Below are 16,646 nucleotides of genomic sequence, written 5' to 3'. Positions count from 1 at the left end.
CATTGAGGAGGTATTACATACAAAACAATGGAACTATCATACCCCAAGAGGAGTAGTGATGGAATGTATCTCTATGGCACTTACCAGAAACTTTTTCGAGTATGAGGGCACTCTATACCTACAACGTCACGGAACCAGTATGGGAAGCACATTCGTGCCGAGCCTAGCAGGTCTATATGTGCACCACTTGGAAACTACCAAAATCCTGCATCCCAGTAATCCGTTCAGGACTAAAATTCTCACCTGGAGGCGTTATATCGATGACGTCTTGGTCATCTGGGAAGGGAATGATCAGTCGATCATGGATTTCATGCATTGGATTAATAATCAAAATGCTTTTCTGAAGTTTACCCACCAGATGTCCAATGTATCAATGGTCTTCCTGGACTTGAACATTTACCATGAGGCAGGATACCTGAAAACCGAAACACATTTCAAGCCCACAGCTAGGAACTGCCTCCTTAGGTATGACAGTTTCCATCCACGTCACCTAAGAGAGAATCTGCCATACGGACAGTTCTTACGCCTACTCCGCAATTGTAGCGATGTGGGAAAATACAAATCCCAGGCTCAAGATCTGAGTAGAAAACTACAACAGAGAAGGTATCCCGAAAGAATCATTAAGCAAGCGATGAAAAGGGCACGCAATAACAATCGGGAAGCCCTCCTTGAGGACAGCACTCAAAAAGAAAAAACAGAAAACAGAACAGTCTGTGTGACAACATACAGCTCTGTTTCTAACCAGATCTCAAAACTGGTAAATAAACACTGGCGAATTTTGACAAGTGGCAGTCTAGATCTAGAAAAACCCTTATTCGCTCACAGGAGAGGAAGAAACTTGAAAGACATCCTGGTGCACACTAGACCGCGTACGAATGTGATCCAACAAACCCCATTACAAGGTCTACATGGACACCATCCATGTGGCAATTGTAATAGCTGCCACCTGACGGAGAGAAGTCTTAATCTCACCTTTAGAAACGGCACCAAATGGGAACAACGGGTGTTCACAAACTGCAACAGTAGGAATGTTGTATACCTAATCACATGCCCATGTGGAAAGGAATATGTGGGTATGACAACACGTGCCGTAAAAACAAGAATAAATGAACACAAAAGCAATGTAAGATGCAAGAAACAAACTACAAAACTGGCAACACTTTTCTTAGAGGCACAGCATTGTGTGAATGAAATACACTGGACTGTGATTGAGCAACGGCCTTCAGAGATGGGCCTTTTTGAAAAAGAACAAAGGTGGGTGTTTCGTTTGGGCACAGACACCACTGGATTAAATGACTCCATTCCATGGAGCCAATTGCAATGATAACCCACAAAAGACTGTCATACTACCCCTGAACTATACCAGTCCGGAGAAGTAAAAATTTCTGTGGTTCATACTGTTCTGAATAAGAAACATAGCCATGTAATACATAGGTCTCTAAATACCTCCCTGGGTTCTAAGAAAACAGCACCAGCAAGCCTGGCGAGGTGTAATATCAACGCCCCGTTTTTTTCACCCCCACGTCACATGTAAACGCCTGCAGGCTGCGCTTACACGCGGTACTGAAAACTCCAGCTATACGGAGAAAAGCGGGGGCTCACACGCGCATGCGCGAACGTCCTGTTAGCTACACAGAAACGCCCAGGCAGACACTACCGCTTCGCGCATGCGCTTGCGGTTAGTGTCTGAACTTCGCACGTGTGTTCTAAACATCAGACACACCGGCTTACCGCGCGCAGAACCGGATCAGACCTTAAGGGCCATGCCCTTATTTGGGCCGATTCCGCTTCCAATTTGATGGCAATCAGAACCTCGTGAGGCACTACAAAAGGAGGATGCTTTTCAACGAACCGACACTTCATCGGAGCCGCGTTGAGGGGATGAGAGCCGACCTGGCCATGCTGTAACCGTGAGTGTGATGGTGTAACATGTGACTACTTATATCTGTACCGGGAACAAGTATTTTAGATCCTAAAACTCAGTTCCTTTCATACCTCACAGGTTGCTACATTGAGCAGAACAGAGAACCCCCAATACCACGCTTTTGGCTCATGAGGCTACTAAGCCCATTACTATAAGTAAGCAATGTACATTTGTTAACAACTGTGTGATAGTAAATCCGTTTCTTTCACCTTACGGAATCCAATTGAGACCTTCAGAGACAATTAATGTGTGTCCTAGTCTATATGTTTGTTCGTGTTTTTTCTATTTCTTTTTCAGGGTTCCTGGACCTTATTTTTGGTTCGTCGTGACCCTTCTGTGTATTTACACAGTTTTTCCCGAACATGTGTCCTAATTTAGACCTTGTATTTTACATGACTTTTTGTTCATTCACAGGTTCTGTATATCGCCAATTGGGCGCAACGGACTTTCTTCTTAAAAACAGATAGGTACATTTCACCATAATTATTTTTGTAGAGCACACTTTGACATCTACTTAAACATGTGAGTAAGGTGAGGATAATTAGTGCACATCCACGTCCTGAAGAAGGAGTCTTCTACTCCGAAACATGTCGACGCACTTTTGAGGTTGTCTTACCATAACCAGTAAATAACAACCTCGTCTGCACTTTTTAATGATACCAGCCAAGGACTTAATAAAAAGTTTTTGTTTTCTTCCTACGAGCCAGGTATTTTTAACCAACACTTTCACCTCACCACTCACATACTATTACTCCACACACACCTACACATAGTTCACCTTCAGTGCTCCTGCGTAGTCGCGAGTCGTAGCACGCCGCATTCCGTAGAGGTTTGCGAAGACCCCGATGATGAAGCATGACACCAAGGGGCCTTTTGGTGTGTGAGGGATATTTAAACACCACTGGTTGCTCCCCACAATTGTAGGGACCACCAAACCTATCCTAAGTGGATTCCTTTTGTTTATACATATTACCTGCGGAGACAGAATCCACTTCTTCCTCTCCTTCCCCCTTTTGTTATCTACTTGTGTGTAAATCACTTCATAGTCCCATTCAGGGCAGAACGATAATGGGTCTTCATTTAAAGCGCTGGGTGCTTGCAAAGCACTCGTATACCTGACACCGAGTTCGCGCGTTTTAACAAACACCCTCACCACCGCGCTTTGGGCGTTAGTAGCACGGCGGGGGGGGGGCGAATTAGTGGCTACGGTTGCCTCGCTCTTGCCCATCCCCACGTTTAGTAGCTGCCGCCAGCCCCACAAGGTCGCCCCTTGCAGTCCCAAGAGGTTTTCTTTTGAATTCAGCGACGGCGCAGCGGTGATCGTGCAGTCACTTAGCGCTAACAGTGCGTGGTGTGTTAGCGTTCACATGTTGTTTTATTCATCCCGAATTCCCCATCGGCCCCTCCAATTTTGCAGCAGACCACGCTTGCTTGCTGCATCGGAGTATGCATGTAATATTTACCTAATGTCTACACGTGCTTGCTGCCAGCCCATGTTAGTAAGTGAGGGCCCGGGGTTCAGGCCTCACGCAGGTCAGTAGCTAAGCCCCCCCCTCTCCGCCCCGCCTTGTTAGGAACGAGCAGCGAGCTGAAGGGGTGGCTTCATTAGTTGGACGGGTTGGCATCGCGGTGTGGAGAGTCACCAACGGGCTGGTTCGACCCCCTACAGGCCTGTTTGTGATGGCGAGGCTTTCACTGTGTACAGCACAGAGCGCCAGCGTCGCAGGTTCGACCCCATATGGGCCCTACTGATGATGCGGGGCACTCAGCGCGGGCAGCGTGCTGGCCTGATTCGGGACACTGGGGGGTCCATGCCCGGGTCGAACGGGGCCGGTTTTCCCTAGCTGTTTGGGCCGCGCAGCGTTGTTTACTGGGCGGGCAATTGTGCGGCCGCGGCCGGGGATGGTTGTGCGGGTTGCCGAGTACATAGGAAAGGATGCATTCGGCCCCGCCTTGTTGCTGAGTGAGTGCGTCATAGGGATATCAAGGATCGAAAGTCCTTTGACTTAGGGAGAAGTCGTCAAGGGGTGCTCTGCCCAAAACGCAATGTACCAGCAACACTGGCGCATGTTAATTCCAGACCCGCCTTCCTCCTCGCCCCCCCCACCTCGTGTAGAAGAAATGAGCAGCCATCTAACCACGGGGGTGCAGAGGGGTGTCAGCGCCGTGCGCAGCGATTATTCTAAGTACCGCGTGTGGGGTGAGTCATGAGCGGTTGAGGTGTACGTTGTCCAGTATTGCAGCCATGGGCCATTTTCTAACACAGCATTGTCTTTCAGGTCTCGCTCCGAGAGAGTAGGAAGGACCGGTTGGCCCCCCCATAACAGACAGTTAGCTCAAGGCAATTCAGGTAAATGCAAATGTACAAGGTGTCACCACAAGTGTCGGTGTGCATGGCCTGTGGCTCAACAGTCACGGGGAATGGCCCGTAGGTGCTCCCCCTACCCTCCCCCCCCTCATCCCGTAATTGGTAGCACCACTTCACGATAATTCCGCTGGATCCTGCATCAATGTTTATCTAATGACTGATGTTTTATTGGGAAGGACCTATCCTTACGGCTGGGGATGTAGATCAATGGTAGAGCTTTGACTACAGATCAAGAGGCCCTGGTCCAAGTTTAGGGTTCCCTTCCTACATGTCAGCCCCAAAAGCACGATTCGTTTCCATGAAGACTATCTGCCGTCACTGGCTGCTAATTAATAGTTGAATGGTTGCATCACCTCACGTAATTTTTCGCCCATAGGGACCCGAGAGGGTAGACGCCATCGCTATGGACGCTCACTGCACCACACCACCGCAAGAGGGCCTGTGGGCAGAGTTTTTGGCCTTGGCCTAGGCGAAAGGGCCGGCTTGGGCGCAGGGCTTTATCGAGGCGCGTAGGCAGGAGGAGTCCGGAGTAGCAACCACCTCCACTCCCGAGGACGCGGCGAGTACCTCAGTAGGAGCAACGCGGAGGTCCAATCGCAAGCGGAAACACACACGCAAGGATTTCCCGGCCGAGGCACCGCGTCCGGAACGTCGACCAACGCAAGCACCTCCCGCAGCACGGGCTCCTGAACGGACTGAGACACCCACCGTGGTGCATGATTCAGCCAGTAGCCTAACAGACATGGCCCAAATGGGTAAGGCAATGGACCAAATGATGGGGATAATGGCACTTTTTCAAATACGTTTAGATGATGTGGTAGCTGTTCAACATGTGTTGCCACCTGTCCCTGCACAGCAAGTATTGCCGCCTGCTCCCGCGGCTGCAGCATCAGTGCTGCAAGTATGGGCCCAGCAGGGGGCTCTGACTGCTCCAGTCCAAGGGTCTGGACCTACTACAGTCAGTTTGCAGGTCCCCACAGCTGCCAGCACAGCAGCACCAGCAATAGTGTCGCCTGCCCTCCCTAGCGTCCTACCGGCCCCCACAGCAATGGCAGTTGCAGGGTCCGCGACCCTCCTTAGCGTCACGCCGCCCCCCCACAATATTCCTCCGACTGTCCAATCTGTTGCCACGGGGTCGGCACCCGCCCTGCCCAATGCAGGGATATGTTCAACAATACCATCCACGAGCGGAGAGGCGGTTGTTGGTAGTCCGGCAGGTGGGGAACGGCCCAGCCCTGCCGCAGCTGCCCCAGCCCAGGATAAGTTGATACAACCAGCCGGGAGAGGGTTACCTAGACCGGCGGTCACCCAGGCCCCATTGGCATCAGGCCGCTGTTCATTGGCATGGCAGGTACCACAAGCGGCTAGGGAAGGTATATGGAGAAGGGAGTATATTGACATTTTGACTTTATTGATGCATAGTACCGCAGGGGCAGACACCAGAAAGATGGGGGGGAAAGAGGATGAGAAGAAGGTTAGGTACCAGCGGTGGCCCGAGAAGACAATAGAGAACTGGACTGAGGCTTTTAACATCCTAGCAGCGGTAATAGTACAAAAGGACCCGACCCAGAGCGAGGCACTGATGGAGGACGCTAACACCATCCAGCAAGAGGCGAGAGAGTCAGGAGGGATGGGATGGTTTTTGTATGATCCGGATTTCAGGAAGACAATGGCTGTCTGCCCCGATTTAGGGTGGGATCAGAAGGAAATCCAACTCTGGATCAAGCACATGTGCAGAACAGTCAGCGAAAAGAAAGATGTACCATACAAGGCGCAGGGTGAGTCAGGCAACAGGAGATGGGAACAGTTCCCTAGGCGCCCTTTAAGCAGTCCTTTCATGGGGGCAGGGGTAGGGGCCAGAGGTCTGGACCGAGACGATTCAATTCAGGGACCTGCAGATTGTTTAACGGGGGGCATGCACCTGGGGAAGAGTGTGCAAGTTCGCCCATAGTTGTAGCAAATGTGGTGCTCAGCATGCACGCAATTGCATAATTGTTTCTCAATCTTTTCAATGTTCATCCATTTCAATCCAAGGTTTTCCAATTTTTTAGTTCTTATTCTTCTGTCTCAGTTTGAGTCCACACGCATAAGTGTATATGCTATTTACGAGTTTTTACTGTTCAAACCATGTCTATCCAGACTTTAAGAATGAGCAGGACTAAAGCATAAATTCATTTCAGGCAGCGTTTATTGAACAAATACCCAATGCATTTCGGGCTTGACGCCCTTCTTCGGGGGTCACTGTGAACAAATGAAAATAACCACAATCACAAACTGAGTTATCCACTTCGGTATGGCATTACCACTGCTAACCCAATATTAACTAATACTGTTGCATGATCCCAAAGAAACATTTGTACGTTTAAAATACTTTCCGCTACAAATCTATGCATTACGAAAGTGCCTAAGTAACATGCAGTTTCCTTGATTTGATTTTCCTTCTTTAAATCCTTGCCACATGCCTATTTTGCGCGCTGTCAAAACCTCCACGTCACCCAGTACCTTAAATGCGATTCTACAAGCAGTTAATCCTCCCCATCACCTAATCCCTTACGTGCAAGTTCTTCACAATGCCTCTCAAATGTTCCTGCGCAGTGTATTACCAGTGTACCCCTCCGAGACCTCTCCGTGTTCAAAACCCTCAGCATACACCCTTAAGTGATAAACCGTATACAAATAGCCGAGGCTTAACCCACAATTTCACCGCTCTCTCTAACCTCACTACACCCTTTATACTCTGTGCCACGAACCATGCCTTTGCAGTGCACTAAACTAATCACGTACCTGCCTGCTGTTTGTTAAAAACCGTGCGTTCTTCCTCCGTTTAAGCTTCCCATTACACTCCCTCCCTGAATCGCGCTCTTATAAGCACATGATTGCAACTACCCAATTAACCTCAAGTTCAGATCACCCGCCCTCCCGGTGTTACTTGTTAAGTGTTGTTCAGAAAACACTGCTGCTCCCATAATGCAGTTCAAATGGATTTAAACATTCAAGGTAATGCACAGTCATGTTACCGAATATAAAACAAACAATGGTATGCCAGATAATGTGCCACTTATAAAATGTGAATGTGAATGTCATTTTCGTCTAAAAACAATTCCTTAGATGTCTCTGCCACTGTCCTTAATGAACCACGTTGGTGTACCCGGCGTGCAGATTCGTGCTTTGTTAACTTCATTTCGTCTATGTTCTTTATCTTCATCCTCGGGTGCTATCCTGGTGTAGGGCATTTTTGATTAACTGCACTGTAAATAGGGGGCAGGATGCACACCTCTTAATCCAAATTCTCAAAGTTTATTACTTTTTCTCAAGCTTGCGTGCTGATTGAGTCTTGTGCCATGCCCTAATGGCACTAAATTTAACAATTTCACTGTAGTGGGAGCTACATCTAGCCCCAAAAACAATCGCACAGCTAAATGCGCACAATTGCATAATTGTTTCTCAATCTTTTCAATGTTCATCCATTTCAATCCAAGGTTTTCCAATTTTTTAGTTCTTATTCTTCTGTCTCAGTTTGAGTCCACACGCATAAGTGTATATGCTATTTACGAGTTTTTACTGTTCAAACCATGTCTATCCAGACTTTAAGAATGAGCAGGACTAAAGCATAAATTCATTTCAGGCAGCGTTTATTGAACAAATACCCAATGCATTTCGGGCTTGACGCCCTTCTTCGGGGGTCACTGTGAACAAATGAAAATAACCACAATCACAAACTGAGTTATCCACTTCGGTATGGCATTACCACTGCTAACCCAATATTAACTAATACTGTTGCATGATCCCAAAGAAACATTTGTACGTTTAAAATACTTTCCGCTACAAATCTATGCATTACGAAAGTGCCTAAGTAACATGCAGTTTCCTTGATTTGATTTTCCTTCTTTAAATCCTTGCCACATGCCTATTTTGCGCGCTGTCAAAACCTCCACGTCACCCAGTACCTTAAATGCGATTCTACAAGCAGTTAATCCTCCCCGTCACCTAATCCCTTACGTGCAAGTTCTTCACAATGCCTCTCAAATGTTCCTGCGCAGTGTATTACCAGTGTACCCCTCCGAGACCTCTCCGTGTTCAAAACCCTCAGCAAGAGGTGTGCATCCTGCCCCCTATTTACAGTGCAGTTAATCAAAAATGCCCTACACCAGGATAGCACCCGAGGATGAAGATAAAGAACATAGACGAAATGAAGTTAACAAAGCACGAGTCTGCACGCCGGGTACACCAACGTGGTTCATTAAGGACAGTGGCAGAGACATCTAAGGAATTGTTTTTAGACGAAAATGACATTCACATTCACATTTTATAAGTGGCACATTATCTGGCATACCATTGTTTGTTTTATATTCGGTAACATGACTGTGCATTACCTTGAATGTTTAAATCCATTTGAACTGCATTATGGGAGCAGCAGTGTTTTCTGAACAACACTTAACAAGTAACACCGGGAGGGCGGGTGATCTGAACTTGAGGTTAATTGGGTAGTTGCAATCATGTGCTTATAAGAGCGCGATTCAGGGAGGGAGTGTAATGGGAAGCTTAAACGGAGGAAGAACGCACGGTTTTTAACAAACAGCAGGCAGGTACGTGATTAGTTTAGTGCACTGCAAAGGCATGGTTCGTGGCACAGAGTATAAAGGGTGTAGTGAAGTTAGAGAGAGCGGTGAAATTGTGGGTTAAGCCTCGGCTATTTGTATACGGTTTATCACTTAAGGGTGTATGCTGAGGGTTTTGAACACGGAGAGGTCTCGGAGGGGTACACTGGTAATACACTGCGCAGGAACATTTGAGAGGCATTGTGAAGAACTTGCACGTAAGGGATTAGGTGACGGGGAGGATTAACTGCTTGTAGAATCGCATTTAAGGTACTGGGTGACGTGGAGGTTTTGACAGCGCGCAAAATAGGCATGTGGCAAGGATTTAAAGAAGGAAAATCAAATCAAGGAAACTGCATGTTACTTAGGCACTTTCGTAATGCATAGATTTGTAGCGGAAAGTATTTTAAACGTACAAATGTTTCTTTGGGATCATGCAACAGTATTAGTTAATATTGGGTTAGCAGTGGTAATGCCATACCGAAGTGGATAACTCAGTTTGTGATTGTGGTTATTTTCATTTGTTCACAGTGACCCCCGAAGAAGGGCGTCAAGCCCGAAATGCATTGGGTATTTGTTCAATAAACGCTGCCTGAAATGAATTTATGCTTTAGTCCTGCTCATTCTTAAAGTCTGGATAGACATGGTTTGAACAGTAAAAACTCGTAAATAGCATATACACTTATGCGTGTGGACTCAAACTGAGACAGAAGAATAAGAACTAAAAAATTGGAAAACCTTGGATTGAAATGGATGAACATTGAAAAGATTGAGAAACAATTATGCAATTGTGCGCATTTAGCTGTGCGATTGTTTTTGGGGCTAGATGTAGCTCCCACTACAGTGAAATTGTTAAATTTAGTGCCATTAGGGCATGGCACAAGACTCAATCAGCACGCAAGCTTGAGAAAAAGTAATAAACTTTGAGAATTTGGATTAAGAGGTGTGCATCCTGCCCCCTATTTACAGTGCAGTGCTCAGCATGCAGCCATCACCTACACCACCAGCCAAAGTTTGCCTCCCGCTCAGGCCCAGAGAACAGACGAGGCACGCCAGTAGGGGTGGGTTTGGAGGACGGACCACAAGGACAACAGTTTTTAGTACCTCACCGATCCCAGCTAGGCAGAGCCCGCCTCAGGGGGCCACCAAGGGCCCCTCACCTATTGTACTGCAGAATTTTCTTCCATTAGTCGGATTGTATCCGCATTTGAAGGAGAGGGAGCTCCTGTCTGGGGGTTTTGTTGATGGTTTCAAGATACCATACAGGGGACCCATGGGTTGCAGGGATGCCTTGAACCTCAAATCAGCGAGAGAACTCCCGCTAGTGGTCAGTGAGAAAATAAAGAAGGAAGTGGCCCTTGGGAGGGTTGCGGGTCCCTTTGCAGCCCCACCCCTTGAACACTTTTTAGTCTCACCTTTGGGAGTAGTTCCTAAGAAGCAGCCAGGAGCATACCGCTTGATACACCACCTATCTTACCCAGAGGGCAACTCTGTCAATCATTGGCTGGACGAGGGGGCCTGTTCTGTGTATTATTGTTCACTGGACATGGCTATAGACATGATAAGGAGGACTGGGAAGGGGGCATGGTTGGCAAAGGCCGACATAGAATCAGCGTTCTGCCTCCTACCTGTTCATCCAATGAGTCAACACCTGCTAGGTTTTAAGTGGGAGGGCGCATATTTCTTTGATCGCTGCATGCCAATGGGTTGTGCCGTCTCATGTGCCTATTTCGAGGCCTTCAGTACTTTCCTCCAGTGGGTGCCGACCACCAAACATGGCATCTCTTAAGTGACACACTACCTGGACGATTTCCTCTTTTTCGGCAGGGTAGGGACCCAGGAGTGCGCAGAAGGTTTGCGTGCATTCGAAGGAATGGCAGCTGATATGGGGGTGCCCCTTGCCCCTGGCAAGACAGAAGGGCCAGCTCAAATACTGACTTTTTGGGGGATTGAGCTGGACACCATCAGAGGTGAATCCAGGCTCCCGGCGGACAAAGTCAGCGAGTTGAGGCATGACATTAGGTCATTGATTGGCAAGGGGAAGGCTACCTTAGAAGTGGTGCAGAGCCTGTTAGGCAAGCTGAACTTTGCAGCACGAGTTATACCGGCAGGCAAGGTTTTTTTCCCGAAGGTTGGCGAAGGCTACGGCCAACATAAGTAGAAAACACCACCTGGTGCGCCTTGGTGCCGGTCTAAAGGCAGATCTGGAAATGTGGGCTGAATTTTTAGAGAACTTTAATGGTACAGTGATTTGGAGGGCACCTTGGGAAAGCAGCCAAGAACTTTGCTTGTTTTCAGATGCATCTGGTAGGGAGGGCTTTGGTGTTATCTTTGGCGAAGAGTGGTGTGCGATGCGCTGGCCCAATGCGTGGCGAAAGAAGGGAGTGACAGCAAATATAACGGTCCTTGAACTTTTTCCCATAGTGGCAGCAGTGCATTTGTGGCCAGGCGGGCTTAGCAACAGAAAGGTAGTCTTTTGGTCAGACAACATGGCCGTAGTTCAGGCCATCAATGGGCTATCATCCACTTGTCCCTTAGTTCTGAGTTTGCTCAGGGAATTAGTTAGGGCAGGTCTGCAGAATAACACTGAGTTTAGGGCAAGACATATTGAAGGTGTTAAGAATGTGGCAGCTGACACTCTCTCTCGCTTTCAGTGGCTCCGTTTCCGAGAGGCCTGGCCGCGGGCGAGGGCGGCGATGACTCCATTCCCGGCACCGCTGTGGAGACTACTTCGGTGGGGGAACGATTGAAGAAGATGGGGCAACGATCCCTGGCGCAGGCCACCCAGAGAAGATATGCAGCGCAGCTAGCTGCTTTCAGAGCAGTGGTAGTGTCCTTAGGAGCAACAGCGGTGGGGCTGCAAGAGCAAGTTGAGACTTTTGTGGTATGGGCCAGGGAGTCCGGCAGGACACATTCATGGGTGTGTGGCCACTTGGCAGCGGTGAAGCACGACACCAGACTTAACGGGGAGGACGACCCCACTTGTTCCTTCAGGGTGAGGGCAGCACTCAAAGGGTGGGCACTAGAAGAGGCTAGGCCTGTTGACAAGAGAGCTGCGATTGAATTCCCTGCACTGCAGCATATGATTGATGCCCTACCAGCAGTCACTAGCTCCCCATTCAAAGCCCAGCTCTTTTCGACAGCTTTCTGCCTGGCGTTCTTTGGCGCCTTTAGGGTGAGCGAGCTAGTGGCCAAAGCCAAAACAGATAGATCTGGGGCAGCCTTGGATATGCTGGATGTCTGTGCTAGAGACAGCCTGGTGCTCCACATCCGCAAATCCAAAACTGATCAGGCCGGTAGGGGCTAAACAATAGTGCTTCAGGCGCTGGGGGATCCCAGATACTGCCCGGTTGCCACGGTCAGGGAATATTTGAAGATCAGGCCACTCTTAGCTGGGCACTTCCTCCTGCATGCTGATGGCTCACCACTAACTAGGTTCCAGCTGGAGCGTATTATGGGGGCGGCCCTGGCCAGAGCTGGGCTCTAGGGATCGGGACTGAAATTCTCAAGTCACTCCTTCAGGATTGGTGCAGCCACGGCAGCATTCAAGGCAGGGATGGGGGATGATGGAGTCAAGAGAGTAGGACGTTGGTCATCCACCTGTTTCCAGCGTTACATACGTCCTTAAGTATAGCAGCAGCGAAGGGTGTGATTACTGTTGTTAACGTGATGTGCGCATGCTGTGAATATTGCCTGTCATGTAATACAGCCAAGAAGTTTGCAGTGAACGTTTTCTTTGTAGTATATACCATTTGACGGAGTGTTTGTTTACAAATTTCCAAGTAAACAGTGCTGACAGTACGGCATCCTTCTCCCCCTTTTTATTCGAAGTATTTTGCTCTCTTTACAGCTGATTGTTGCGTGTGGGTGATGGGACATTTGTATGTTACCAGATTGGAACGCTGGGCAGCACTCAAGAAGTGGACCCGGGTTTTCGCGCAAACGCAGATTGTATGGTTGGGCTTTCCGGGAATGAAATGGGGCAACTTGAGGTCCAAGCTAGAGCAACAACTGGCATTAAGGGGTGGCCGCCCCAATGTCCTTATCATTCACCTGGTAGGGAACGATCTAGTCACACTCGGGAGGCGAGCCCTGATCCAGGTCATGCAGAGGGACTTCGGAGCAGTGAGCAGCAGGTTAGGAGCTGCGGAGCTCCTGTGGTCAGAAATTACCCACCGCAGAGAATGGAGGGGAGCTAGATCTCCAGCAGCGATAGAGCATTCCCGCAGGAGAGTCAACAGATCCATGCAGAAGTTCATGGGGAGCAGAGGCCTGGGTTTCATTAGACATGCACTCATACAGGAAAAGACCGAAGGGTACTTTGATAAGGATGGGGTGCACTTGTCTGGTTTAGGGATGGATATGTTCCTCCTGGATATACAGGAGGCACTAACAGCGGCAGGTTGTAAGTAGCTGAGTTGGTGGGGGGGCTCTGGCATCGACGGGGGCCTCCCCCAGAGCTGTGGCGGATTACAGGGCGATCTGGAGGCAGACGGGTACAGTAAGGGTACCTCTGCGGCAGAAGGGTACAGTAAGGGCCGGCCGGGGGTGTGCCACACCGCTCCGCCCTGACATGGGGGGCGGGAGTATAACGAGGATGGCAATGTGCTGCACCGTCAGAGCATCAACTCACCGTGCAAGACGGCTCTTTAGGCATGCGGGACAGCGAGGGGCTGCCTGCTTTGGATCGCCCGTAAGATGACCCACCTAAACTTCATACATACGTGCTGTATGAAAATAAATCTGCAACAGTTCTTTCCCATAACCACGTGTCCAGAGTATCATTTGGGTTGGGATTGTGTGGGTGTGAACAGGCGGGAGCGAATGACGGTGTGGGCACTATGCCGCTTACTGCGTGACCCGCAGGGGAGCATGGGCAAGGCAGCGCGTTAGTGCCACTAGTCGCAGCGCCCCTGTACATGAGAGGGTGGGCGGAGTAAGGTGAAGCTGGCTCCTGGCCCTCCCCGCCGTCACCGGACGCTGGTGAAGGGTGCGGGCTCACCTGTTGGGAGGGCGTACCCCTCCCCTATTTAATTCCAGCGCGCCCTCGGCCAGGCCTCTTTGTCCTGCTCGCCCGCGGCCCAAGCGCTGTTCCCTCCCTGTCCCTGACCCAGCTGCTCGTGCGGCGGGCAATGGATAGAATGTTGTAATTTTCTTTTTTGTGTTGCAGGCGAAGTTATAGGGCGATCTGGAGGCAGACGGGTACAGTAAGGGTACCTCTGCGGCAGAAGGGTACAGTAAGGGTACCTCTGCATGGCACAGTAAGGGTGTCAGAGCCAAGGACCAGGAGCCGCAGGAGGTTCCTGGAAACCGCGACGGCGCCCCGTTAGTCCTTTGGGCGGTCGGGGGGCCTGAACCGACCGGGGGTGTGCCACACCGCTCCGCCCTGACAGTGGGGGCGGGAGTATAACGAGGATGGCAATGTGCTGCACCGTCAGAGCATCAACTCACCGTGCAAGCGAGGGGCTGCCTGCTTTGGATCACCCGTAAGATGACCCACCTAAACGTCATACATACGTGCTGCATGAAAATAAACCTGCAACAGTTCTTTCCCATAACCACGTGTCCAGAGTACCATTTGGGTTGGGATTGTGTGGGTGTGAACAGGCGGGAGGAATGACGGTGTGGGCACTATTACATCACCACGTGTATGGCGATAAACAACGAGTTCCTTAAGCAGGTTTGAAAGGAGAATCCATTGAACATTCTCTAAATTATTCACGTTTGGGATATGGACTAATTGTGTAAAGGTGTCATATTTTCAAGAGTGTGTCATTTTGGAAAATATAGTCTAAGATGATTTGTTTTTTGACGTAGCTTTGAGCATAATGGAAATCAGGACAAGTGAAAGTTTGAAAGGAGCAGCGGACGAACATTTCACAATTTATTTGTTTTAGGGATGTGGACTAATTTTGTGAAGGGCTAATATTTCATTGAACGGGGCATACTTTAAAATCTGTCTTTTTAGGTAGTTTTGAGCATTGTCGATATCGGGATAGGTGTATTATGGGAGTTGGAGGCTAACGCTTGGCAGTTGTAGTAAGAACAGGTGATTAATCACGAGGCTTAAGTGAGTGAGTAACGAGGGCGGCAACCAGACGTTTAAAAAGAGGTAACCTCATGGGGAAGATAACGCTTTATTTCGAGATGTGAAGTTGAAAGTGATCTCTGACAGGTACGTGTGCATGGCTGAAAGTAAAGATGGGGGCAGAATGAGAGAGGGGGAACGTTGTGGGTGAATGGGTAAATGCAGTGTATGGGACATGATAATAGTAAGCAAGTATGAAGGGTGGGAAGGATTGTAAAGAGAGACAGAATAATGAAGTTATGGCAGATAGAGGGTGTGAGGTGAGTGTGAATTAGTAACATAGTGGAGAGAGGGGTGGACAGAGTATGCGGGGAGATTGTGAAGTAGTGAAAGGTATAGTAGATAGAGTCACTGGGGAGAGTGTGAATAAGTGATATAGTGGATAGGGGGCGCACGTAGTGAGTGGGGGGGAGTGTGGATTAGCGGTAAAGTGTATAGAGGGGAAGTGGAAGAAGGGGTGTTAATGTGTAAGTATGAATGAGTAAGAAAGTATGATGGGTATGACAGGTTTGGCTTTAGGAAAGAGTTGAAATAAGTGGAAAGAGCTTCACAAGCGAAGGGAAAATGTACAATAAAGGGATTGGTATGGTGTGGAAATTAATGGGAGGGATTGTTAAATGTTGACGATGTAAGGAAGATTAGCACACAATAAGCTGGATTATGTTCATTTGTCATCAATAGTTATTATCACATTATGAAATTAATTTTGAACACGTACACTAGAGATATTATGTTAATTGAGAATGTTTGTTTACTTACAGTTACCCCTGATGAAGGGCAAGTGTAAGCCCGAAATGCATTGGGTCCAATAAAAGAACACTGCTTAGAACCTACCATGCTTTTCAATCGTGTTCTTTGACGAGGTCCGGATGGACACACTGAGAGCATTACAAGTGTGTGAAATAGTATGGCAACATACAAGTGGGTCATCTACAAAAAGTGATAAAATGACGAAGAAAGTACGGAGTAATATGGTGTAACATTTGTGGAATTAAATAGTATAAGATGGTGGAGATAATCAGAAAATGCTGTGCCACTGGGTTGGGGTGGAAAAATCGTCCCACAGTAAGATGTGTATGGTGAGCGTGCCAGAGGGCAAGGCACGCATCCAGTGAGAATGCACGCGCTACATGAGGACAAGGATTAAAATGTACTAATTTCAAAAAGCCGGTGTGCATCCAAACCCCCCAATTGATGATAGTGCTTTTACATTAACATAAAGCGTGCATCACTATTCTCACGGATGCTGAAGTGCACCAAATAACAGCCACTAAGATAGCATTTGTAAAAAAAAAAGAAGAATGGTTCAAGTATTTCTCCGTGCTCCAAAATATTTATGGAGGTTGTGATTGAGTGAAAAGGTTTCAGAGGTGTGAAAATCCAGACATGTACCTTTTACATCAATCCCTCCAGAAGCTGATTTTCATTTCCGTCCCACACAAAGCCTTGCTGACAACGAGGCATGGCTTATTACTGCCGCTGGGCTCTTGATAAGAAAATACAAGAAACCTCAGCTGCAGGCCATCTACTAGGCACGATATTGGGGCTTCAGTGACCATGCCTGGATATGCAGACTAATTTGCAAGCACACTTACCATTACCCGTGTCCACCCACTATTTTCACAAGGTGGACGCCTTCCACCTTGCCTAGAAGTTGGGCTCCAATGA

This window comes from Lissotriton helveticus, chromosome 5_1, assembly GCF_964261635.1.
Source record: "Lissotriton helveticus chromosome 5_1, aLisHel1.1, whole genome shotgun sequence".
Taxonomy (NCBI): Eukaryota; Metazoa; Chordata; class Amphibia; order Caudata; family Salamandridae; genus Lissotriton; species Lissotriton helveticus.
This window is presented reverse-complemented; position numbering follows the sequence as displayed.